Source organism: Biomphalaria glabrata, chromosome 12 (genome assembly GCF_947242115.1).
Source record: "Biomphalaria glabrata chromosome 12, xgBioGlab47.1, whole genome shotgun sequence".
NCBI lineage: Eukaryota > Metazoa > Mollusca > Gastropoda > Planorbidae > Biomphalaria > Biomphalaria glabrata.
In genome coordinates this window covers 2,087,181-2,114,777 of record NC_074722.1, presented here as the reverse complement: position 1 = coordinate 2,114,777, position 27,597 = coordinate 2,087,181, and the positions used below count along the sequence as shown (strand labels likewise).

Sequence of the window (27,597 nt, the reverse complement as noted above, 5' to 3'; positions counted from 1 at the left end):
ACAAATATGACATAATCACACAAAATTGGCGTCGAGGAAATCCGAAATGTTTTCCGATGAGGTCTATGCCAGTTTACCGCCATATTATGCCGCGCGTCATTTACGCGAATGGAGAAAGGGGAGCGAGTATCGATTACAACTTTTTTTTTTTTAAAGTAGAAAGCAGCGAAGTCGACATCAGGTATCGATGCTTACTAACAATGATACCACTGTGCAAATTGAAGCACTACTTTTGACTGCGGTTTCTGATTGGCAGAGGCGATACCAGCCATTTATAGATAGAACTGTGGCTGCAGAAGAGTTTTGCGGAGTGGGTGCATCCATTGGGAGAGCCGAATTATTAATTTTTGTTTAAAAAAGATTTGAATTTCAAGAAATTTGACTTCAAATTATCCCATCTAGAAATGTCTAAGAAATCGACTTTTCCAGAAAGGACTTATCTCAAGACTTGTGTTGCATCCATGGCTGTATACTTCATATGAATCCAAATATTTGTGATACTTCGCATATACACACATTTACACATTCATATAAGCCTACATACACTTACAAAGCCACATACACACTTAGAAAGCCATATATAAACACTCTGGAACTCTGACAAAGAAAACAGCCCAGCGACTCTTTTTTCTATACAAACTCAACAGTTTTAAATTAAACAAGAAGATCCTTGAGACATTTTACGGCGCGACAGTACAAAATCTGCTAACATACGGAATAAGTTGTTGGCAAGGCAACGCCTCATCTAAACTGTTGCAACGTCTAGAAAACATCATTAAAAAAGCATCAAAAATTACACTCACAACATTACCACATTTAAAGGAACTTTTTGAAAAAACGTGCCTAAGAAAAATCGAAAAAATCTTGGAAGACAACGGCCACCCGCTCCATCAGAACTACGCCAGGTCGTCGCGAAGTGGGCGACTGCTGTCAATCAAAACAAGAACGGAGCGGTACAAAAACTCGTTCGTACCTCACTCGGTCAGACTCTATCACCGCCACTCATTGATCAGGGAACATGAAATGCACCAAGATACCTGTGTGTAGTCGCTGAATGAACTCTTTATGTTGTCTGTTGTATTTATGTGTATTTTTCTGTTGTGTTGTCTTTATATGAGAAACGAGTCCTTGTAATCACAACAAATTTCCGTAAGGATCAATAAAGCAGTCTTAGTCTTAGTCTTAGTCTTAACAAAGTTTCATACACACATTTTCAAAGCCATATATACAGACACTAAAAAAAAAGCCATATATACACACACTTACAAAGCCATATACACACACTTATAAAGTCATATAAACACTTTTACAAAGCCGTAAGCACACACATACGATGCTCTCTATACACAAACGATTCATAAAAATCCGGGCAGTCAATAACTAGTTAGCCAGATTTTGCTTCTTCTTTCAATGACATGCTAAATTATTTCGGCCAGATATTACCGACCTCCCGAGTAAAGACTTTAAACAAATACAACCAGCCACATCTCGTAGCCCCGAATACACGTAGCAGGGGTCAAATAACAGGGCTGACCAGCATCGCGTTGTTGACTTTTGCGGCGCCACTTCTTTACCCTGCGCCCTTCTTACAGTCTTGGCGCCCTCCTCCCCCCCCCCTCTACCTCCTCTTTTCTGAGGTCCTCTCGTGTAGAACGTCTTGCTGCCGCGATGAAAGAGGCTAGTCAAGTCCGACTCACGGTGCGCAAACATATAACCACAGGTCCGACGACTGCGTGGGCCAAACAGAGATCAAAGCAAATAGAAGAACGCGCCGGACGATGTATTCGCCGGACTCTGGGCAGTGGATTCGTCAACCTGGGACAATGTCTTTTGGTACAAACGGACATCGTTCTTCCGGACCCTTATAATGTATTTTTTAAGCTGGGATTTATAGTCAGAAGACAACAAGAAAAAAAAAGGAGAGAGGAGGGAATTGAGGTACTATTTGGGGATGTCATTTTATAAATCTACTTTCTTTAAAAATCCGGCATTTGAAGGTTGTCAGTTTCCATAGATTGCAGTTTTTTTTTTTTTTTAAGGAAACCTCAGAATTTGCGCTATTCAGTTTTAGCTTTATCATCATAGGAATCCTTGGGCCTTATGCCTCTTTTCTTTGCCTCTTTTTTGGGCTTTATATGCCTCTTTTATGGGCCATCTTGCCTCTTTTGTGGGCTTTTTTTTTTTTTTTTATATGTTTTTATTTGTAAGTTACCATAATTCACAAGTATTAAATCATAAACAATTGAAAAGTGATTAACCTAAAATAAGAGTTGTCTTCAAGTTAGAAGATTAATGAGGAATGCAGTATTTTAAGTGTTTAAAAATCTGGCATGTGCAGAAATAAAGGAAATTAATCCTGTAAATATATATTGCTGTAATTCTGGACAGAGATTTTGTTTTGAGGCTCTGGAATAACACTCTTGACCTTGATGTATCATTTTAACTTTAACTTTTGTTTGGTGTTATGTGTCAAAGTGAGTCTCTCTTGCTGAGTTGTAACATTGAATATTCTAAATACGTACTCATTAACCAGACCTAAGTAGGGCGTTCATTGCGAATTTGTGGGGCTCTCCAGTGATTTCTGATAAATTTGACCACCATCCGTCTTACGAAATTACAATGTATCTAAAACTTCGTCTACCGTATTTTCGAGCAAATAACCCGCACACCTGTATAACCCGCACACTTGTATAATCCGCAGACCTGTATACCCCGCACACTTGTCTAATCCGCATACCTGCATACCCCGCATGCTTGTATAACCCGCATACTTGTATAACCTGCGTACACGTATACCTCCCACTGATTAACAATAAGAGTTGTCTTCAAGTTAGAAGATTAATAAGGAATGCAGTATTTCCCGTAGCTACGCAGCCCCGGTTGTGACCTACATATTTTACCGCATCAAGGGCAAGCATAATCATAGTCCGCCTGTGGTAGATTGAGATTCTCTTTTCGCATTGATTACAAAATAAGTAAAAACAAAATCTTGCTACCCACACCCTTATATACCCCGCATGTGCTAAGTTGATCAGGGGCGTAACTAGGAATTTTCCATCGATTGGGGGCCCGGGGGGGGGGCTTGACCTTTTTGGGGGCCCCTGCATTTATCGTAATATTTAATTTGTAATGTAAAAAACACTCCAGGGAGATTTTCAAATTCTCCCCCCTCCTCCCCCACCCTGCAGTTGATTATGGTATATTAAAATTTCTCTGTCGCATCGGTACTATATCGGGCTATCTGAGCCAAAATACGGTAACATCTTTTTTACTTCTTACGACATTGCTTAAAAATTGATCCACCATCTTTCTTGTGTCGTTATCTGAAAGTAGGTCAACCTTTTTTTACGACATTGCCCAAACGCTGACACACCATCGTTCTTATGGCGTTATCTGAAAGTAGGTCAACCTTTTTTTACGACATTGCCCAAACGCCGATCCACCATCTTTCTTGTGTCGTTATCTGAAAGTAGGTCAACCTTTTTTTACGACATTGCCCAAACGCCGATCCACCATCTTTCTTGTGGCGTTGTCTGAAAGTAGGTCAACCTTTTTTTACGACATTGCCCAAACGCCGATCCACCATCTTTCTTGTGTCGTTATCTGAAAGTAGGTCAACCTTTTTTTACGACATTGCCCAAACGCCGATCCACCATCTTTCTTGTGGCGTTGTCTGAAAGTTGGTCAACCTTTTTTTACGACATTGCCCAAACGCCGATCCACCATCTTTCTTGTGGCGTTGTCTGAAAGTTGGTCAACCTTTTTTTACGACATTGCCCAAACGCCGATCCACCATCTTTCTTGTGGTGTTGTCTAAAAGTTGGTCAACATTTTTTACGACATTGCCCAAACGCCGATCCACCATCTTTCTTGTGGTGTTGTCTAAAAGTTGGTCAACCTTTTTACGACATTGCCCAAACGCCGATCCACCATCTTTCTTTTGGCGTTATCTAAAAGTTGGTCAACCTTTTTACGACATTGCCCAAACGCCGATCCACCATCTTTCTTGTGGCGTTATCTAAAAGTTGGTCAACCTTTTTACGACATTGCCCAAACGCCGATCCACCATCTTTCTTGTGGCGTTATCTAAAAGTTGGTCAACCTTTTTACGACATTGCCCAAACGCCGATCCACCATCTTTCTTATGGCGTTGTCTAAAAGTAGGTCAACCTTTTTTTACGACATTGCCCAAACGCCGATCCACCATCTTTCTTATGGCGTTGTCTAAAAGTAGGTCAACCTTTTTTTACGACATTGCCCAAACGCCGATCCACCATCTTTCTTATGGCGTTGTCTAAAAGTAGGTCAACCTTTTTTTACGACATTGCCCAAACGCCGATCCACCATCTTTCTTATGGCGTTGTCTAAAAGTAGGTCAATCTTTTTTACGACATTGCCCAAACGCCGATCCACCATCTTTCTTATGGCGTTGTCTAAAAGTAGGTCAACCTTTTTTTACGACATTGCCCAAACGCCGATCCACCATCTTTCTTGTGGCGTTGTCTGAAAGTAGGTCAACCTTTTTTTACGACATTGCCCAAACGCCGATCCACCATCTTTCTTGTGGCGTTGTCTGAAAGTTGGTCAACCTTTTTTTACGACATTGCCCAAACGCCGATCCACCATCTTTCTTGTGGCGTTGTCTGAAAGTTGGTCAACCTTTTTTTACGACATTGCCCAAACGCCGATCCACCATCTTTCTTGTGGCGTTGTCTGAAAGTTGGTCAACCTTTTTTTACGACATTGCCCAAACGCCGATCCACCATCTTTCTTGTGGCGTTGTCTGAAAGTTGGTCAACCTTTTTTTACGACATTGCCCAAACGCCGATCCACCATCTTTCTTGTGGCGTTGTCTGAAAGTTGGTCAACCTTTTTTTACGACATTGCCCAAACGCCGATCCACCATCTTTCTTGTGGCGTTGTCTGAAAGTTGGTCAACCTTTTTTTACGACATTGCCCAAACGCCGATCCACCATCTTTCTTGTGGCGTTGTCTAAAAGTAGGTCAATCTTTTTTTTTCCTTACGACACTGTCTAAACTTTGCCAACTATTTTAAGTCTGTCTATTTATAAATAGAAGATGAAAATTGCCCCTAGAAATAACTACAATTACCCAGATCTGAGAATATGTTGTCCCAGATTACCGTTAACCCTTAAGTTTACAAGAAGTGTCGGGTGTTTGTATTACAAAAGAACAACAACAGAAACAGCGGTTAAGGGTTAAATCTACGATCTCTTCCTGTGTGATAGTTCATAGTTCAAAGGTCAACAGGACAATGGTGTACCGTTATTGTGTCTGTTGTTCAACAAATGAGTGATTGTGTTTGTGTGTGAAGGTGTGATAGCAAGGCGTGTGTCACAAGTGTCTTTGTGCGGTGGGTGTCGAAATATCTATGTGTGGGTGTGTGTGGGTGTGTGGGGGGGGATAGTGCTTAAGTTTATTTAGTTCCCTTTCCCTTTCAGACCTTGCGATCTATATATAGAGCAGATGATTAGGTCATCAGTTTCTTTGGCCAACGGCTAAAGAGCAGGATGCCATGTGACCAGCACAAACACCAACCGACTTTACTATCCCAAAACTATAGTCAGAGTTTGGTGGATTCTAGGGTGCCCTAAAAATACCATAATTCAAAATCCCAGTCTTCACCGAGATTCGAAACAATTCTCTCTCTCATTTCTCTTTCGTTCCATTTCTCTGGTTTTCTCTGTCACTCTAATCTTATCTGTTGTTTGCTCTCTTTTTTTCTCTCTCTATCTCTCATTTTCTTTCATTCTTTTCCCATCTCTATTTTTATGTATATATCGACTTAGATTTTTTCCCTCCTTCTCATGTTCACCCCAACCCCCACCCACCACGCAAACCTTTTCATACGCCGCTGTTATATAACGTAAATTTGCATTCAACGGCGGGCCCAGAACTTTTTTTTTTTTGTAGAATAGAGAAGAAAACAATCCTCCCAAATCCCGAATCTTGCAGTTCGAATCTTGGTGAAGACTGGAATTTTTACTTTCGGGATCTTTAGGGCGTCTCTGAGTCCACCCAGCTCTAATAGCTATCTGGAATTAGTTAGGGAAATGTAAAAGGCGGTCGGTGGTTGCGCTGGCCACATGGCACCCTCGTTAACTGTGAAACAGACTTTTGCATCATCTGCCCCATAGATCACAAGTCTGAAAAAGGAACTTTTCTTTATTTTTTTAGTTACATAATGTCAAATTTCGTTCAACGGCGGACCCAGAACTTTTCTTGTTGTCGCATAGAAGAAGGAACCCTCCCCCCCCCCAAACCACGGATCTTCCAATGCAAAGAGCTAGCGGTATATCTTTTGGAGTCGCAGAAGTAAAGGACTTTTAAAAAAAAAAGATTTTAGTCGGCATCTTAACATATTCTGGGTTATTCCTTCCCCCCCCCCCCTCCTACCGCTAGCCCCGCCCCTGAATGTCTATCTCTTCAACTTATATCTGTATCTAAGTCAATTGCCTATTGGTTATTGTTCTACATTTGCACACAAGAGCCAATCAATGAAGAGCTGTGTGTCACGTGACGCTCTGAGAGCTTGCGGTTCTGGCTTATTGAAAAAAAAAGGTCAAGGTGTGTGATCACGTCCCGTAAGGTCATAGGTCAATCTAATACTCATAGAGTCATAGACTTTAATCTTCCCGGAAACTAATATCGGAAAGGAATTGAAGTCATTTATATAAGCCAGGACAGCGGGTCAATTTTTTTTTCGGGACTTTTTCGATATTCTTGCTTCTATTTTTTTTTTAAATTTCAGTTGACGGTCGTTGACTTGTAGCACCAAACTGCTGGTAGACAACTAAACCGTATGATATTAACTTCTGCTGGAAATTGGTTAAAGATATTCGATAGTTTTTAAATGACCTTTACCCTTCATTTGAATGCAGTTTGTCAGCTCAACTTAACTCTTTCTCTCCGTAATTATTTACCACATTCTGGTGGAATCAACGTTGGTATCGTCAGTTAGGAGAGAAAGAGTTAAAAATAGCATGTATTCAAGGCTGGAGGCGGAAGTGAACATACCAACGACCTTTGACCTCATCTAATTTAAAAAAAAAAAAACTGCATATAAATTTCACTCCTTCGTGTATTTTTACACGGCACTAAAATGGACCTCATTCACCAATCGTAAACAAACAACATTTTGCCACGCGGTTCTCTATCTCTTCTATACAAATTACGATCTAATTTTAATACACAGTGGCTGTCACGTGACAGTTTTTTTTGTCGTTATTTTATCAATATGATCACGTGACTAAATATTGTTTGTTTACGATTGGTGAATGAGGTCCATTGTACTACTACTAGTGATAAGCTCCTTTTACGAAGATGAAGATGGATGCGCCACAACAAAAAAATGTTACAATTTTCAGCCCTTTCAAGTATTGTCATTTGTACATATTTGCAGTGGCGTAGCATCCATGGATGGCTGCCTGGTCGTGCGGTTTGCGCGCTGGATTGTCGTTCGGATTTATCGACGGTCGAGGGTTCAAACCCTGCCCGCTCCCATCCCCCGTCGTCCTGCGGGAGGTTTGGACTAGGTAGTAAACTATCTTCAACTCTGAAGGAACATCCGAAACCTGTAAAACATTTTACAAACAAACAAACATGGCGCGAAGGGGTTCCATGAACTCGGTCCCACTACCATTAAGGGCCCACAGCCTATGGAGAATAAAGGTGCAAAAGGGGTTCATTGCACTTGGGCCCATGGCTCTTGACTAGTTGGGGCCCACGTGAAAACCTACGGATGACACTAGAAGTTCTGGTGTTCACGAATTAAAATTTCGGCACAGCTGCTAATTATTCAATTTTCTCAAAGCTCAATTTTGTTTTTGTTTTTTCTGTATTTAAAATGTGAGGTCTAAAATCGCGGATCGTCTATTTCAGGCATTCTTGCTTGTCACAACAGTTGTGATTCTAAAAACGTTTGTATCCGAGCCAATAAAGTAGATACTTTGAAATAGTGTAAAACACTCAGTTAGGACGACAGCGTCCTCGATAGTCTTCATCACATTGTTTTGTTGTCTTTGTATTGTGTAAAAACAATGTTAATGTAATCATTAGAACAGATTTTTTTTTAAAAAAAAGGAGGTGAAATCTTAAAAAAAAAAAATAACATTAAATATTTAGCAAGGAAACAAAACACCAGAGTATGTTACATATCTAAAGTTAAATTTAAAGTTGAAATGTTTGTTCTGTTACAATGATTGGCGAAACCAAATTGGGGAGCAGGTTTATAACAAAGATGTTCAAGATAGAAAGATGTCAAAATTAATCATGGAATATTGTCCTCGTCTGACCAATGCTTAGTATTTGGTTCATAGTTCTTAAAGAAAGTCAACACCATTATATTTTTACAAAACCATAATCATGGAATAGTGACTTTCGGAGATGAATGCCTGTGTATAGTCATAGTCGGAACGATGTCGCCCACACAGCAGTTCCCCCCTCTCCACACAGCTGATCTATCCAAAGGTATTTACATATATGTATATGGAACTCTGACCAATGCTTAGTATTTGGTTCATAGTTCTTAAAGAAAGCTATCACCATTTTATTTATACAGAAATCTCTAACCAGGCTTTATTTAAAATTGTTATGAACATTGAAATTTGACAGGAAAACAAATCCCCACAGATTCAAAACGAGATAACAGACCTGCATGTCTGGCAAAAATACCGAGGTCTAATCCGCACATTTTTCGGAGAGCACTCAAGACATTTTAAAATTTAATCGAATTAGCATTATTTAAAAAAAAAACACAACTATTTTGCAATCTCCGATGACGGAATACCTCGAAAAAATAGCAATTAGAGAGTCATGTCTAGGTTTTCGTTTTTTAGGAGAACCAGACGTCTGCTGAATTGGCGGAACAAATGCTCCATAAATATCTAATCCCCATTTATCCTTAAATAAACTGCAAGGCTAAAACTATGATGGTACCTCCAATATAGTTAACTCCAACTCCAGATTTCCAAGAATACAACAATGATATCTTAATATCCAATATAGCTCAAATAATGCACAATAAATATTAATATTAAGAAACAAACACCAGTCCAGGAAGTAAACGTCCAACCTTCCTGGACCAAGACCTTAATGACCTAATACACTCTCTCGCACATTCAACGAAGACTTAATCACTCAGTTCACAACAAGTGCAACATTTTGCATTCATAACAAGGGGATATAACAATCATACCAAAATATCAAACTAACATTCATTCTCGCCATACCTTCCGCTGACACAGATGACTCAAATAGTTCTGTCAAACTATACATTCGTCTTACTTGGGGTAGGGAGGGGGGCACCAAGATATTCTTAAACCCGGGCCCACGGATACCTTGCTACGCCACTGCATATTTGTAAGTATATATATATTACTATGCTCATCATTATCTGAAAGGCCCAAGTCAAGTAAGGGCGAATTTTATATAATTTCATATGCACTTGGCATTAAGGAAAGTTTACTGAATTCCAATTTCAGAACTAAATTTATTTTAAGATTAATAACTTTCATGTAAAAAGAATCTTCAAATTATTTCACTTTGTGATTGTAAATTTAATTTATAAATGCGCACATGCTGTCTTCCTCTTCGAAATCATTTAAACGTCTCGTCTCTTAAGTTGTTGTTTTTTTTAACAGAGTTGACCTCTTTAAGTTCAATAGAGTTCTTTCAAATGTGGGAATCAAGTCATATCCAATCCTTTTTACAAAAAAAAAAAATTAAAGTTTAACCGTTTCAGCTTCATTTTGAGACACTGATATCAGTTACAAAACTAGAAAGTCACGTGACCTTGCTCTTGCCCTTCAGTTTTAGATGAAGGTCGTTAAGATGTCCCCTCAACTAAAAATGTTTCTCTCGTCCATTTTCCCATCACACAGACGACTTATTCTCCTCGGGCTGCACATTTGTCTGATTTAGGAAATCAAGTGAAATATTTTTCAGTTTCCAAAATCTTCAGAGACCTTTTATGAACTGAACGGACTGACCTTGAGCCCTGAATTAAGCTCATCTCCGTTTATTTGTTCAAACCAAGATCTCTGGGCTATACTCCTATCTGAAACTAATTTCCCTTTCATTAATTTACTCTTTTGCGTAGAAACTCGAAGCTTCGAGAAGCCTGTGTATAAATAAACTGTTTACACTTCTCTTGGGACCGTTATGCGTGCACCAAGTGCCAGGCCCAGCATTTACATTCTTGAACCCGGGCCCACCGGTTATCTTACAGTTACTGCGCCTCTGTCTTTAGGCTGATCGTTCGAATGTGTATCAAATTAGATCCAGAAAAGTGTGAGAACAACAATTAGAACAGCAAATAATGACGTCTCTCTTATAATTATCGTACGTTAACGTTAGTCTATAGTGCTCTAGATCTATATCAAACAATCTGACGTCAAAATTAAATAATCAATTACTTCAGGTGGGGAGGGGGGGGGGTCTTCAAAGGGAAGTGAAAAAAAAGGAAAAAAAAACAACAATCGAAACCGAGGCTTATGGGATATGATGCCAACAACTGATGCGGGACAGAATGAATCGTCCAAACCTGTGAAATATGATTTCCTGCTAACACTACATTAGACATTTCTCGGGTCTATTTAATAGAATCAATAGCCGTGTCCTTCGTAGCAGCAGAGACTCCAGGGGGCGCTAAACATTATCCTCTTGCAGGCGGATGCGTGTTCCCGCTCTCCGATAGCGCTGCCTTAACGCTGGCCAGATTTCTGAGGTAAACCCATTAGAAACAGTAGCGCGCATGCCACGTTGGAATCATAAGCCAAAAAATAATGAAATTTACGCGGTATATAATGAGTTATTTTTTTTCAAATTTCCGCTATCCACAGTCCGTGGTTTCTCTTTCGCTGTTCATTATATGAAACGTCCCATCATGCACCTGAGGATTTTTTTTTATTGTTTTTGATGCTTGGGAAACAATTTATTTCGCCCCGTCAACATAAGAACCGTCTAATTTAATACTTACGATTAGGTTTATTTGACTGGAAATTATTCTTCGCATTTGGTAATGTTTTGCTATACGTGAGAGCACTGATCATGTCATCACACTAAGCTTAGGGAATCATCTTTAAAAAAAAAAGGCTATGTATTTTATAAGCTGCAAGATCGTCTTATTTGTTTCACGGTGCCATCTCCGTTGCAATGCCTGAATTATGTTCGCTTTTTGTAATATCTGAGCAGTATAGAGGCGTTGCTTTGTAATGTACTAGTTTAGAGAGTAGGTTAGTTTTGTTAGACAAATATATTGTGTATAGTTTTAGCGACAATGTCATGTACTAGTTTAGAGAGTAGGTTAGTTTTGTTAGACAAATGTATTGTGTATAGTTTTAGCGACAATGTCATGTACTAGTTTAGAGAGTAGGTTAGTTTTGTTAGACAAATATATTGTGTATAGTTTTAGCGACAATGTCATGTACTAGTTTAGAGAGTAGGTTAGTTTTGTTAGACAAATATATTGTGTATAGTTTTAGCGACAATGTCATGTACTAGTTTAGAGAGTAGGTTAGTTTTGTTAGACAAATGTATTGTGTATAGTTTTAGCGACAATGTAATGTACTAGTTTATAGTGTAGGTTAGTTTTGTTAGACAAATGTATTGTGTATAGTTTTAGCGACAATGTAATGCACTAGTTTAGAGAGTAGGTTAGTTTTGTTAGACAAATATATTGTGTATAGTTTTAGCGACAATGTCATGTACTAGTTTAGAGAGTAGGTTAGTTTTGTTAGACAAATATATTGTGTATAGTTTTAGCGACAATGTAATGTACTAGTTTATAGTGTAGGTTAGTTTTGTTAGACAAATGTATTGTGTATAGTTTTAGCGACAATGTAATGCACTAGTTTAGAGAGTAGGTTAGTTTTGTTAGACAAATATATTGTGTATAGTTTTAGCGACAATGTCATGTACTAGTTTAGAGAGTAGGTTAGTTTTGTTAGACAAATATATTGTGTATAGTTTTAGCGACGGCAAAAGTAGTGACGTAGTGAGACAGACTCATGACGTAGTAGACTTAGGCGAACAAGAGACCAACATGGCGTTATGTTAGAAGTAGGTTGTGTTTTGAATAGTAGTTGAATAGTAATTAGATATAGCGACGTTTTAGGAAGACTGGACGGATTTCCCAGTGGTTTATAAAGTCTCATTTTATAGAACTGAATGTTGTTATCAACTATAGTCAACTTGTAATGTTCGGTGGCTCATGTTAAGTGATAAATGAAACATAGTCAAGTCAGATTAGATTAGCCCACAACAGCTTATTGTTACAGAGGCCCCCCATATAGATTTCGAACCCTGACCGCTGTCATCCCCTTTCCTTTCTGCAGGAGGTTTGGGCTTGGACGTAATAATCTTTAATCCCTTTAAAGTCCGAATTAAGAAAAGATTGTTATATAACGTCCAAATTAACAAGAAGATTGTTATATAACGTCCAAACTAACATGAAGACTGTTATATGCCGTCCAAACTAACAAAAAGATTGTTATATAACGTCCAAACTAACAAGAAAATTGTTGTATAACGTCCAAACTAACAAAAAGATTGTTATATAACGTCCAAACTAACATGAAGACTGTTATATAACGTCCAAACTAACATGAAGACTGTTATATAACGTCCAAACTAACAAAAAAATTGTTATATAACGTCCAAACTAACATGAAGACTGTTATATAACGTCAGAACTAACAAGAAGATTGTTATATAACGTCCGAATTAACAAGAAGATTGTTGTATAACGTCCGAACTAACAAGAAGATTGTTATATAACGTCCGAACTAACAAGAAGATTGTTATATAACGTCCAAACTAACAAGAAGATTGTTATATAACGTCCAAACTAACAAAAGGATTGTTATATAACGTCCGAACTAACAAGAAGATTGTTATATAACGTCCGAACTAACAAGAAGATTGTTATATAACGTCCAAACTAACAAGAAGATTGTTATATAACGTCCGAACTAACAAGAAGATTGTTATATAACGTCCAAACTAACAAGAAGATTGTTATATAACGTCCAAACTAACAAAAGGATTGTTATATAACGTCCGAACTAACATGAAGACTGTTATATAACGTCCAAACTAACAAAAGGATTGTTATATAACGTCCGAACTAACAAGAAGATTGTTATATAACGTCCGAACTAACAAGAAGATTGTTATATAACGTCCAAACTAACAAGAAGATTGTTATATAACGTCCGAACTAACATGAAGACTGTTATATAACGTCCAAACTAACCATACAATTGTTAACGTCCGACAACTGTTATTGAACTATTTTCTTTGAAGGTTTTCCACACTCTGCTAAAGTAGGGGCCAGTGGGATAGCAAGTTTTGGTGTCTAAGGCATTATAATGGTCACCATCACCTATCCCTTAGTCTGTTTGACCATTGGGGCACCACACAAGATCTTTTAACCCATCTTTCTCCATTTCTCTCATTCTTTTGCCTTGGATAGAATCTCTTTCAATGACCCCATTCTCTTATGTTGTCCTCCCTGGCTTTCGTTGTCTTCCTCTTCTTTATTTTCCTGGTACTGTTCCCTGAAGGAAGGTCTTGGCGAGCCCTGAAGACTATGTAATATGACCATAGAGTTTTACTGTGCGTTTTTTTTTTTACACTGGTGTTGTTGTCGGTTGTTGATCTTTTGCACTAAAGTGCTAGTAGACAGCTAAACCGTTATAGGCGTAATATCTCTTAACTAATTAACTTTAAATAATTTGAATAACTTCCTTGTGAACAATACTAAATATAACTTTTATTTATAATATGGACAAAATCAACTTGTGATCAAATGAAATAAATGTACTAGACTTAAATAAGTAGTAATATCTTTTAACGAACTACAAGAACACAACCTTTCAGTCTCACGTTCTAGAGTCGTCTCCCCTATCTCATACCAAATGACGACAATGCCAGCTATGTTGCATCATTCACAAGCAATCGCTAACCTCTTCCCACCGTCACCATAAAACTCACACACACACTCCATAACAACTGGTCAGCTGGTCATCGTGGGTCCAATGGCTGGTCGGTCAAACGATATAAGAAACTTCAGGCTTACCCCCTGGGCGTACCAAGCTCCGACAGAGTGTGTGGTATGGTGTATAATTAGCACATATATATATATTGAATTTGGTGGTGGGATGGTATGTGGACCAGTTCTAGATCTAGTGCCGGCCTAACGGCTGCTGACGCCCGAGACATACATAAATCCGCGCATTCGTAAGTATTATTATAACAATTATCACAAAGCAACAACATGTATATAAATATCATATCATTAGTAATAACACCCTTAACCAAAAAGTGCCCGGGGTGTTTCTGTCTCTGATGCTGGTGCCATGAGCCCGCCTTGATAATAACACATATTACAGATTGATTCAACTCTGCTTTTTTTGTCTTTTGAGATTGTTTTCTCGTGAAGATCTTCTGGAGAGAAGAACAAAATTTGAGATGGCATCAAAGATTCGTTGCTAAATATTTTCTGGTGGGAAAAAAAGGCCAAAGAAGTCGTTGTAATCTCTCTTTGTGAAAGAGACGTAAAGTTGTCCTGATGTAAAAGATGTCCTTGTAGAAGAAATGCTAAAGATATGGATGTCATCGCAGAAGCCATGTTACGATTGTCCTGGTAAAAATGATGCTAAGAATGTCTTGATAGAAAGATTTTAAAGACGCCATAATAGAAAGATGTTAAAGATGTCCTGGTAGAAAAGATGTTAAAGATGTTCTGATAGAAAAGATGTTAAAGATGTTCTGATAGAAAAGAGGTTAAAGATGTTCTGATAGAAAAGAGGTTAAAGATGTCCTGATAGAAAAGAGGTTAAAGATGACCTGGTAGAAAAGATGCTAAAGATGTCTTGATAGAAAGAAAAGATATTAAAGTTGTTAGAAAAGATGTTAAAGATGCCCTGATATAATTTTTTTTAAAGATGTCGATGTCCTGATAGAAAGGATATTAAAGATATCATGATAGAAAAGATTTTAAAGATGCCCTAATAGAAAAAAAAAGTTAAAGATGTCCTGATCAAAAAAATGTTAAAGATGTCCAGATATAAAAGATGTCAAAGATGTTGAAAACATCCTGATGTGGAAGAAATGTTGGTGTCAAGTCATCTCAACATTGTACTAGTTCAAGGTATCGGCGATATTTTCACGTAATCGACTCTCCTGTCAATTATGTACAAAAATCGATTCCACACTGTCTATGACTTGTCTATATCACTCCGTCACACTGCAAATAGATTTGCTGCCCCTGGTTCAGCAATGTATCGATACTTGCTAAGTACTTCGAGTGAGACATTGATGACATACCCAGAACAAGCGATATCCAACTTCTAGTCTGCCGTGTAAATAAATAAAATTATACATATTGAGATTATAGCAATCATTGTATACGTAACAAGAGTTTGTTCAGAAAATGTTCAGTAAAAATTATAGTGAGCTAGGAAAGTAGGTCGATCCTGTTCAGATCTGTTGATTTCACATCGTAACAACATGCCATCTTTGGAATATTAACACATATGATTAAAAATTTGAAAGTCAAAACTTCAATGTTGGAATTTTACATTTTGTAGTTTAAAAGATAAAAATAGAAAGTTTGAAAATAAAAGTTGCAAGTTGCAAGTTTTTAAGTTGGACATAGAAAGCTGTAAATCTGAAAATTAACTTTTTTTTTGTTCTTTTTTTGTGTGTTTTATTTCTTCAATTTCAGACCACGTGGTACACGAGGCACGTGACCTTTAACCCAACTATTTATATGGCCTACTGTTACAGTATGTACTGCGTGGGCAAGCACAATGACCGACCATTTTTTTTAAATTTTAACAAGTAATGTCTGATACACATGAAATAATTTTGGAGCCACGGAAATTGATTTTATTTGACCAATGTTTTCCCATGAATTTGAAATAGTTATCAAATACAAAACAACTGCAGCTACCACGTACTGAGGCTGTGGTTAGTGCAAAAATGTTTGTAAAATGTTTTACGTGTTTCGGATGTTCCTTCAGAGTTGAAGATAATTTACTTCCTAGTCCAAACCTCCCGCAGGACGACGGGGGATGGGAGCGGGCAGGGTTTGAACCCTGGACCATCGATAAATCTGAACGACAGTCCAGCGCGCAAACCGCACGACCAGGCAGCCATAAAACTCTCTCTCTCTCTATACTGCTATCTCCGGGTAGCCAGGCGCCCCATGCAGTGCTACCTCCCTAGATATTGTGTTGTAGACGGTGGTAGACACCAAACTGCTGGTAGACAACAAAAACCGCTAAAGGCGACGCGAAAGGGTTAACTGTGTGTGATCAGCTGACGTTTGTGACACAGGCCAGAAAGACAGTTTAGCGTCCTTTATCGAAGGGCAAGGGACAGTACTGGCATGAACTTTGCACGCAAATAATGACCACCGTTGTGGTCATCTGATCATAAGCCTGCGTGGACCAGAGACACAGTGTGTGTAAGGCAGTGCAAGACAGGACAGTGAGTAGACCGGAACTGTTAGTCTGCCATGAAGTCGGTCCTGGTGGAGTCCTGAAGTGATAGGAGGGTTAGCGATAGCTTGCTTTATCGAAGGGCAAGGGACAGTACTGGCATGAACTTTGCACGCAAATAATGACCACTGTTGTGGTCATCTGATCATAAGCCTGCGTGGACCAGAGACACAGTGTGTGTAAGGCAGTGCAGTTCAAGACAGGACAGCGAGTAGACCGGAACTGTTAGTCTGACATGAAGTCGGTCCTGGTGGAGCCCTGAAGTGATAAGAGTCCAGAAAGAGATAGAGACAGTAGAGTTTATTAGTTTAGTACGGTGATGTACAGTATAGCAGTGTTGATGTATTGCCAATTGTGTCATATTGGCTGTTATCTACTTGACCATTATTAAAGTACCAGATTATTGTGGAGCTCTTGTTGTCAGGTTCTTCTTGTGTTGTGTGTTTAGCAGTGTTTACAGAAGGCCTGAGTAGGAGGAGAGATCGTAACAATATCTTCACTTGTACTACTTGAAATAACTTGAGTAACTTCTTTTGGAGCAATACTAAATATAACTTATCTTATCTTATATAATACAGACGTTACTTCAAAAAAAGAAGATGATTACGTCCTACGCGTCATGCATTTAGTCATGCAAATTAACCAATGACTTAAATTCTGCCAAGTCACTGGTTTTCCTGGCTAGCTCAGGCAACCCATTCCATGCTCTAATAGTACTAGGGAAGAAGGAGCATTTGTACAAATTTGTCCTAGCATATGGGACGAGGAATGTGCCTTTATCTTTGTGTCATTCTGAGTATTTTATTAAATTTTGTTTTTGTATTTGAAGATTATGATTCAGTGTTTTATGTATAACTGCTACTTTACTTTTGAGTCTTCTGTCCTGAAGGCTTTCAAAATTTAGTGATTTTACTAAAGGTGTTACTCTACTCAAATGTGAATATTCATTTGTTATGAATCTCACTGCTCTATTTTTGTGTATGTTCCAGCTTCTTAATGTTTTCTTGAGTTTTCAACATAGAACTTTTATTACAATATAAACAAATTTAACTTGAGCTATAATGAAACAAATGTAGTAGACTCTAGTAATAATATAATATGGTATTCTGAACAAAATAAAACATATCAAAAACACGTCTTTTCAGTCTGGCAATATGGAGTCCTCTCCCCTATTTAAGACCGCTGACGACAATATTGTTTATCTTGCATCATTCAGTAACACTACATAGCCACCAGTCGCTTCCTTCTCAATGTCACCATAGAAACACACACACACAGTCCATAACACATTGATTTGAGGCACTCGGGAGATAAGTTCTCTTACAAAACACTTTCTGGTTTTAAAATGACGTCATGGGAACATAAGCCTTGACATTGAGCTGGCGTTCCTTCAACACTCAGTGCATTATGCAAATTTTTGAACACTAGCGACAATATCAGGCGCACGCACGGTGTAAGGGAGATAATGCAAACATGTATAATATCAATATAAAACCAGATACTGAAAGCCATTTGTATTAATTTATTTAAATATCGTTAACCTTATCATGATAAAGCTATCTTTCAAATGCTATTGATAAAATACATACATACACACATAGATACATACATACAGGGGCGGACTGGGTATCAAAATCGGCCGGGCATTTTTATAAAATTCGGCCCACAAATTCTCTATCATGTGATGGGCATCCATGTCAGGTGTATCGGTCCTTAAAAATGATTGCTAAGTTTGATAATGTATCGATATGCATGCATACAGTGAACTCTATATCTTAATAAGCAATATAGCGTCTTTTTAAATCAGCAATTATGTAGGCCCTAAAAAGATGAAGCCTACTAGTAGCACTGTCCACATTCTACATTTTATTTTCGAAAAATGTGTTTGATTAAAAGAGTATTACACTGCAATGTCTGTGAAAGACTTTTTGTTTAAACACGACGCTCAGATGGCCTTTTATAAAAAATATTAATAATAACATAATAAGAATATTATAACACCTTTAACAACTTGATATGTGCCATAGTGACTTCGATCAGGCCATTTCGGTGGCCCTACCGGCCCATTTGGGTACCGGCCCACCGGGCATTTGCCCAAATGCCCATATAGCCAGTCCGCCCCTGCATGCATACATACATACATACATACATACATACATATATGCATACATTCATACATACATACATACATACAACACATACACCTTACTATTCGCATTATATTACAAAGCTTATCGCCACATTGAAAGAATATTTTTTTCCCTAAATCAATGCCTCTATTCATCTTGGTAACATTTTTGTTCCATTCTTTTATATAGTGTTGTCAAATTTTAAGGCAAAATTTAAATTTTAGATTTCAGTAATGCAGGAAGTCAGTAAATGTACAGCCTATTTGCTACTCTGATTTACAAAATTGAAATACGGTTCTACGGTTCTGCCATGCCAATTTATATGTCAGGAAAAATAAAAAGTGAGAATAAAATGGCTAAACAAACGCAATGAAAAATTTTTTTGTATAGCCAAGTCAGTGTAAAATTACTGAACAAATAGCCTCTCTTTTGAGCTGATTATCTGGCATATATTGCACAATCTTGCCTCTTTGGCTGTCGATATCTCGTCTGCCGCTAAAAGTCTTGTACACCGATCGAAAGAACGCCTTGTTGTTACATCCGCTTCGTTCCCGCCAGGAGAAATAACACACAAAGTGTTTGTGGGAAGGGCGCTCATCGGAATCGATTCCCTTAAGCGATTCTTCCGCGTTTAGCGAACATCTCTATTTGACATACAATGACAGATTTCACAGGTCTTCTTTATAGGAGAGGTCCTCTCCAGTTTTTTTTACAGGGCCAGAAGTGTGTTTTCCAAATGCGACTAAGTTACCGCCAAACATTTTTCTCTCTGTAAAACACTTCTGAGTTGATATAATATATGTGAAGTGAGGCTAAGTGGTAAAGAGATTGGCTTCCAAAACCAGGGGTCTAGGGTTCGAATCTCGATGTCGGCCTTAGGCATAGGTAAACTAGGCAACTGTCTATTGCCTCTGATTGGTGGGGGCCTCGCATAGGGTTCTTTTTGGAGAAAAAATAGCGAAACTTGTTCTCAGTGTTATTACTGGAGTACACTTAATTTTTGTTGCTGTATATTTCCTATTTTTTATTTGGTGGCATCTAATTCACTTCGCCGAGGGCTTGCAGTTATCTAAAGCCGGCACTGCCCATGTGTCCACCCAACTTTAATAAGTACCTGACATTAGTTGGGTACCTTAAAAGCGGTTGATCGTTGTGCTAGCCACTTGACACCCTCGTTAACCATCGGTAATTGAAACTGATGATGGAAGAGTCATCTGTCCTATAGGTCTCAAGGTCTTAAGGCTTACTTTACTATTCTACTATTTAATTGTTAATTAGGCAGTGAAATCCCTTCTCTTGCCTTGTGGGTTCCACTACATTGCCTGCCTTGAATAGGCAAGAGAAAGAGAGGATATATAGAGACGCACTTTGGGGGACTGATAATTAATGCGCAATTGTGACTGATAATTAATGCGCAATTGTGACTGATAATTAATGCGCAATTGTGACGACATTATTTCGAAGCGAGACTGTAGCTTAGATATAGATAAACAGACAGTTGAGGCTAGGCTTTCATAGGTGCAGCATCTTTGTTATAGTGGCTGAGACTAGACTGTTGCCTTTCTGAATTAAAGATTCATATTTGATTTACGCCTGTTGATTTACTCTATTGTATATGTCTTGATCTGTAAGTCTAAGAGCTACTACGCGTACAGAAACAATTAATATTCTGATCGACACAAGCTCTACAAACCCAGATTGGACATATTACATTGGCGAGCAGGTGTCCTATAGCGTGACCTCCATATCGAGGGCGCCGCCTATGGGCACCTGGCGACGGGAACTATAGGCGGACACTTTAACCAGTTTGGTTACGCCTGGAGCAAGATGGAAATAATGTCCCAGGACAGGGGATTATGGGGACCGATTGTTAGCGGCCCATACTCCAATAGTGGTAATGGGCTTTAATTAAATAAGTAAGTAAGACAGGAAAGTTGCATTTAGTTAAACATCGAGACAGTGGTCAGTGTGGTAGAGGGCCACTTCGGTGGACAACAAAGTGCCGTTGTTGAAGAAAAGAAAGGGAGGGGAGGGTAATGGTGTGTGATTTATGGAATGCTCTACACTGTAGCATTTTTATACACAAATTAGTTATTCCTTTTCTTTCAGATTTAAAATGGGTGACTAGCTTCTGTAATAAATCTAAGTAAGACATCAATAAAATAAATATTTTAAACTGGCAATTTTTCCTTTAAACAAAATAATTCCTTGACCTTCTCAACGAGTCGCAATAAAAGCGAATTATAAAGCACACATCCAACATTTTGGACGAATCCGTCGGCACACTCTGATCACGTGATCCTCTGACGTCACGTCTAATCTTAGTGAATCCACCAATCAAATCACGAATTTTTCTGTTTGTTTGTGTCACGTGGTTGCTCATTAGCTAATGTGTTTATTTTTAGTTCTTCGCTTATTATGGATAAGTGTGTATATTATTATAGATGTATATAATCGGGTTGAAACTTGTATACGAAATGTTGCAATATGTTTGAGAAAAACTGTTTTGTTGATGAAAGGTAACTACTGACTAATCTGATAGATTTATGTTCCAATTGGCCGTTGAGGCTAAGTGATAAAGAACTTGGCTCCCTAACCGAGAGTTCTCGGGTTCGAATCCCAGTCTGGAATTTTGATTTTCAGGATTCCTATGGCGCCGCTCAGTCAACTATAATGAGTACCTGACGTTAGTTCGGCGGGCAGGTTCTGGCCCACAGGCCGTATTTCGGGCATCACTACACTATGGCTTCATCGTCCGGAATTTATCTCGCAACATTGAATCACACAGAGTTAATCTTTGAACAAATTTAACTAGAATTCTGGATGGCTGACCATGTCAAGTGGCCTATGTTTAATTTTGCAGGTTTTGGCGGTTGGTTCTTAACATTCCAATACAAGTGATTACCGGTATTAAGTTTTACGCATAACAATGTTACAAATAATCTTAACTTCCAGTATACATTAATAAATGATCCAACCGATACTTGTCAGTTACGGATTTTCATTTTTGTAGTCTATTATGTGACAAGTAAAATTTTTTTTTTAAATATTATACCTCAGGTTTATAGATCTAGTTTTAGTATAACATAATTTGAATATTTTTCTTACTCTTCGTCACAAAGAACGCTCACGACCTACGACTCATATATAACGCTGTGGTCTTCTAAATACCGAAAGCTACCACTGAACCATCGACAGAATGTTCTATTTTATAACATTTCACATGGTATTGACTAACTAGTACAGCGGTTCTCAACCTTTTAGGCTCGGCGACCCCTTTTTTACAACCCCCCCCCCCACTCTGCCGCGACCCCCCCCCCCCCAGCACACACACACACAGCAATAGAAGAATGGACAAAAACAATCCATTTTTCGATGGTCTTAGGCGACCCATGGCAAATCGTCAATCGACCCCCCAAAGGGGTCGCGACCAGCAGGTTGAGAACTGCCGAACTAGTAACTAGTAATAGAATATTGTCTTCTATAAATGATATCCTCTAACTAGTGATACAGTTGCAATGCATGTAACACAGTGATGCCCAAACTACGGCCATATCCGGTCCGCGACGTGGTTCCATCCGGCCCGCCGCAACGTCGGCTCTAAGTGTAGAAATCTACCTTCCAAACAAAAAAAAAAAAAGTTGAAAAAATGTATCTTTACCTACGTTTGGGCCCTCACTTTTTCTCTGATGGATTGGTACCATGATCTTTAACATTTGTGTGTTTATGAACATGATAATAAGCCAACATATTTATTTTATAAAGAAAGTGTGCCTGTTTGATAAAACAACAACATAAAAACGTCATTACAAAATTAATATGGTGGCATTCTTGGTTTGAGCCTCGAATAAAAAATGGTTAAACTATGTTTAGATATTGGAGGATCCATGGAAATATTTACCAAAAAGAGACCACAAAATGAGCCGGTGTTGCTCACATTGAAGTAGAGAGATTATTACTGTGTCTAACGCGTAAAAAAAATATAATTGTCTAATAACCTATAATTAAGTATCAAAATCCATAGGTTTCTACCAAAATAAGTTTCAGAACAAATCTCATATCTAGCCTTTCGTTCATGTGGCCCGCGAGACGAATGTAGGAAATTATAAAAGGCCCGCGGGCCGAATTAGGTTGGGCATCACTGATCTAACACATTTGTACATTGTACTATTTTGATGGCGCATTAATACATTAGTTAAATGTCTTCTGCTCTCTAAGAAGTGCACACATAAAAATTATGGGTAAAAACAAAATGGTGGAAAAAGTCATGGCTTGTTTGTGACCCATCTGCTGGTCAGGCCTTATGCCGATTTTACTGATTGCTCCAAATCGTGCTACGCGCATGGCAGGGGCCCCGCAGTTCACATTTAGCATATCACTATCAGTCTTGGCTCTTGTCAAATATATAGGACTTACAGGGTTAACTTATTTAGTGTACCGTATGATTGACATAGCTAATTAACCCTCTGGTGCCTATTGCACTGGAGTGGCTTACTTTGCCTAGTGTTTAATACATGTTAATAGGATGGTATTGATACTGACCATTGGGAAGACATAGCCCTAGACCGCACTAGTTGGAGAGAGACGGTGATCAAGAAAGCTACAGACAGCGAGAAAACATGGGCCTCAACTCTGGAAGAAAAGCGTGTTGTCATACGAAAAATGGCCGCCTCCTCTACCACCAAAGCGAAAGCCACCTTGACCTGCAATTAATGTGTACGGGAGTGTATCTCCAAAATAGGGCTCCACAGCCTTATGAATAAGTGTTCGAGATGAACCATAGTCGTTCTACGACTGAAGGAGGCCAATGATATGATGCTAATTAATAGAATAGGTTTTACTGTAAAAAAACAAAGTGAGAAGGAGGGCCTCGCACTCTGTAAGGCCGGCCCTGCCTATGTGCACAATTTATGAGCAGCCCTTAACTTTTCAATGTTACAGAGTATTTAAAATTGATCGCCCAGCAGTTTGCGACTGTCTCAGTTACGTTACAATGGAAGGACTTAATCTAATAATAGGTTGATAATTGATGATGCAACAGCTTTATAGCATTGACGACATAACAATGGGCTAACAGATGACGCAACAATAAATTGACACCTATGACGTAACAGTTGTGGGAGGGGGGGGGTTTGATACGAATGACGCATCGATCAACTGACGCAGATGACGTAAATGTTGGCCAACAATTGACACATCAATTAATGGACATAGAAGACGTAGCAATGGGTGATACAGATGACGTAACAATGGGTTGACACAGTCGACGCAAAAATGGCTTGCTTTACATAAATGACTTTTAACAACCTTGACATAGATGGTCTTTTGTTTTTTCAGTTTTCTTTATTCTTCTTCTCTATTTTTTTTTTTTTTATTTCGACATAGATTATACTTGTTTAAAAAACACAGAATCTTGGTGTTTCATCACTTTAACTACACATACAGTTTTTTTCCCCAATTTACCTTCACTTGTCGTCTTGTGAGCCTTTGGGGCACCACACATGATCTGTCGACCGCTTTTCTCCATTCCTCAATGTCTTTTTCCTTGAATAAAATCTTTAAATGACAGGCCCGTCTATTCTTGTGTATTGTCTTCTCATCACTTTCTCTGTCTGCCTCTTCTTCTTTTCCTGGTAATGTTCCCTGAAGGAAGATGATTAGGGCCTCGTGTTATGGCCATAAAGTTTTAGTTTTGTTTTATCATAGGGTCAGCAGGTCACTGTGGGACCCAAATGACGTTATGATATTGTTTTGGTGAGCTAGTGAATCCCCTGTCTTTGTAAGTGATACCTATTAGATTATGTAAATTATTTTTGTTTTAATTTGAGTAGATTTAATTTGAATAAAATGTTTTTGAAATCAACAGTAAAAGAGTATTGTAAAACCTTAAAGGCTTTGCATGGTCAAAAAGCATATAGCCTTCAGTGAAATACCCAACGTCTGGGGCGCTTGATATGAATGGATTACGTGTAATGAGCTGACTAGTTTGGAACCCATTGTGTGATATTTTCAATGCGTTGAGATATTGGTCGAATGTCGGCTGGTAGAGGGGGGTGAACACACAAAACTTGGTCCTGATGTCAAGAGTTTCAATCCAATGCTTTCGTTGCTACGTGAAATGATTGTGTAAGGGGGGGGGGCAGTGGGTGTTAAAAAGAGAAGAAAAAAAAACGAATGGGGGGGGGTGAGTGTTGTCGAGGTTGATGAAATGTGAACCTGTCACGAAAATGTCGCGTTGTCATACTGACATCAAATGTCAAAATGTCTCAAGCGGCTCTATCCTGGATGGCAGAATTCCGTCCATGTGGCCACCCCCCACCCCCATCTTTTCTCTACCTCGCCCGCCTCTCCACGACACACACACACACTCTCACACACACACCCACACACACACACACACCAGCGTCACGCTCATTATTATTCTCTCCCCCCCCCAGCAGTCAAGGTTAATTGGTGCAGAAGAAACAATGACTCTTAAAATAGTGCGGGTTGTAGGGGGGAGTCAATGGGGGCGGGGGGGGGGGAAAGCGAGGTAGCAAAGTCAACGTCACGTTGATGACGTCATATCACAAGCTATTTCCCTTCATTGGTTCGCTCTTTATGATAATAATAATTTCATCAATATAGAGCAGTTAAAAAAAAACAACAACACATAATGTAGGCTTAATGCGCTTTGGAAAAAGTCACAAATAGAAAATAAATATGTGAAAAAGTCAGATTGATGTTAATAGTCTCCTTGAATGTAGTCTAGCTAGTGGCTTGCCTTAGCTCAGTGGGGAAGCGAGTTCCAAACCTTTGAACGATGTGATGAAAAAATGCATAAGACACGAAGTTTTTCAGGTAAAAACGGCGAAGCATTTAGAAGAGGAAAATCCACGGAGTGCAGGTCTCTTTTACAAAGCTTATATCAACTCACTCTGTCTGGTATAACATCCTACACGCTATTTCTCTCACTTCCCAATCTCGGATGAAGCTGAAACTTCAAATTCAATGTACCAAACAAAACATGAATCAATAAAAAAAAATTAACAAATGAATTAAATAATTAGTGGTAAAAAAATTATTTTGTTTTAATATCGAAAAAAATAGAAATAATTTCTACAGTATTGAGAAATAAGGGAGTAAATGTGGAATAATTTGAGTTATTCCGCTTAGATAATCTTTTTTTTAAAGGATCTTATTTTACAATTTTCTTGATAGAGAAATAAGGATATATCTTGTAATGTTTTTTACAGTTGCTCCTTCAAGGCAGAAGATAATTAGTCCTACGCGTTTCCAAGTGTTAATTAAATCCACTCTGGTATTTCTTCGTTATATGTGAACTGATGTAGTCTTGTCTCAAAAATAAAAACATAATTAGATGTGAAACAAAGAATTACGGCGAAGAAGGTGTCCAGATTAAGCACCCACAAAGTAACCAATTTGTTTAAAGTTCAGCCTAATCAGATACTTTCATTTCTAATGTCCTCGGAAGATGTAAACTATATATAAATGAATATAATCTTGACCTAATTTGTTTCTCATTAAAAAAACAACAACTACCGTATCCATCCTGTTTTACAGGGAAGGTGTCGCAGTGGAGATATAATGGGCGCTCCATTGCAAAGAATGAGTTTAGATTTTTTCATTAATTTTAAAGTTTCATTGACATTGCAATGTGTCATATTTATCTGATTTGTCATTTTCCCCCGGAAGTAATTGTATCCGATGCTTGGTCTAGGTCGTTAGGTGGCACTCTTTGTAGGTTACTGAATGTACTTCCTATATCTTTGATATCACAAAGCATTAGGGTTTATTAAAAGAAATTTCTATAAATCAAATAAGAACATAAAACTTAAATGTTATTTAACCTTGGTTAGGCCAATAATAGAATATGCATCCCCCGTTTGGGACCCCTCAACTCAAGAAAACATTAAGAAACTGGAACAGACACAAAATAGAGCAGTGAGATTCATAACAAACGAATATTCACATTTGACTAGAGTAACACCTTTAGTTAAATCACTAAATTTAGAACGTCTTCAGGACAGAAGACTCAAAAGTAAAGTAGCAATGATACATAAAACACTGAACCATAATCTTCAAATACAAAAACACAATTTAATAAAATACTCAGAAAGACACAAAGGTAAATGTACATATCTCGTCTCATATGCTAGGACAAATTTGTACAAACGCTCCTTCTTCCATAGTGCTATTAGAGCATGGAATGGGTTGCCTGAGCTAGCCAGGAAAACCAGTGACTTGGCAGAATTGAAGTCATTGGTTAATATGCATGACTAAATGCATGACGCGTAGGACGTAATCATCTCCTTATCTGAAGTAACGTCTGTATTATATGAGATAAGATAAATCTCAAAGTGTAACGGTAGCTTACTAATTATTGGTAATTCATTATTTTGTTTGCTATCGCAAGAAGTTGTACTAAACAGATGTGGCGGTATTAACTGAATTACTCCCCTTTATAGATCTATTACAAATTCAATTACATGACTGATCCAAACCAGGATGGCTGCCTGGTCGTGCGGTTTGCGCGCTGGACTGTCGTCCAGATTTATCGATGGTCCAGGGTTCATACCCTGCCCGCTCACATCCCCCGTCGTCCTGCGGGAGGTTTGGACTAGGAAGTAATTATCTTCAACTTTGAAGGATCATCCGAAAAATGTAAAACATTTTACAAAGAAACAAAACAAATATAAGCTTTGTAGCCACTGTATTCGTGACGTCATGAAAAAAGAGAGGCTATGGGTACGGTAGCTAGGCTAACAACGAGACATTGCATTCCATGCGTCATTAGATGTCATTAGAATAAAGATGTCATGTGAAGTCTGACGTCTAGATGTCAGCGACAAAAAAAAATCCTCATAAAATTTCTTTATATAAATATGTGATTTCTTAAAATGTCAAGTTATAATGAATGCTAGATATTAATAGTGATA

The 27,597-nt window shown here is 38.4% G+C and overlaps 1 protein-coding gene across 4 annotated transcripts in view; it reads left to right on the top strand.

Annotated features, from left to right (window-relative positions):
• Nucleotides 1-27,597, top strand: part of LOC106079466 (nitric oxide synthase-like) — a 229,719-nt gene that overhangs the window by 85,937 nt on the left and 116,185 nt on the right. The window lies entirely within an intron of this gene.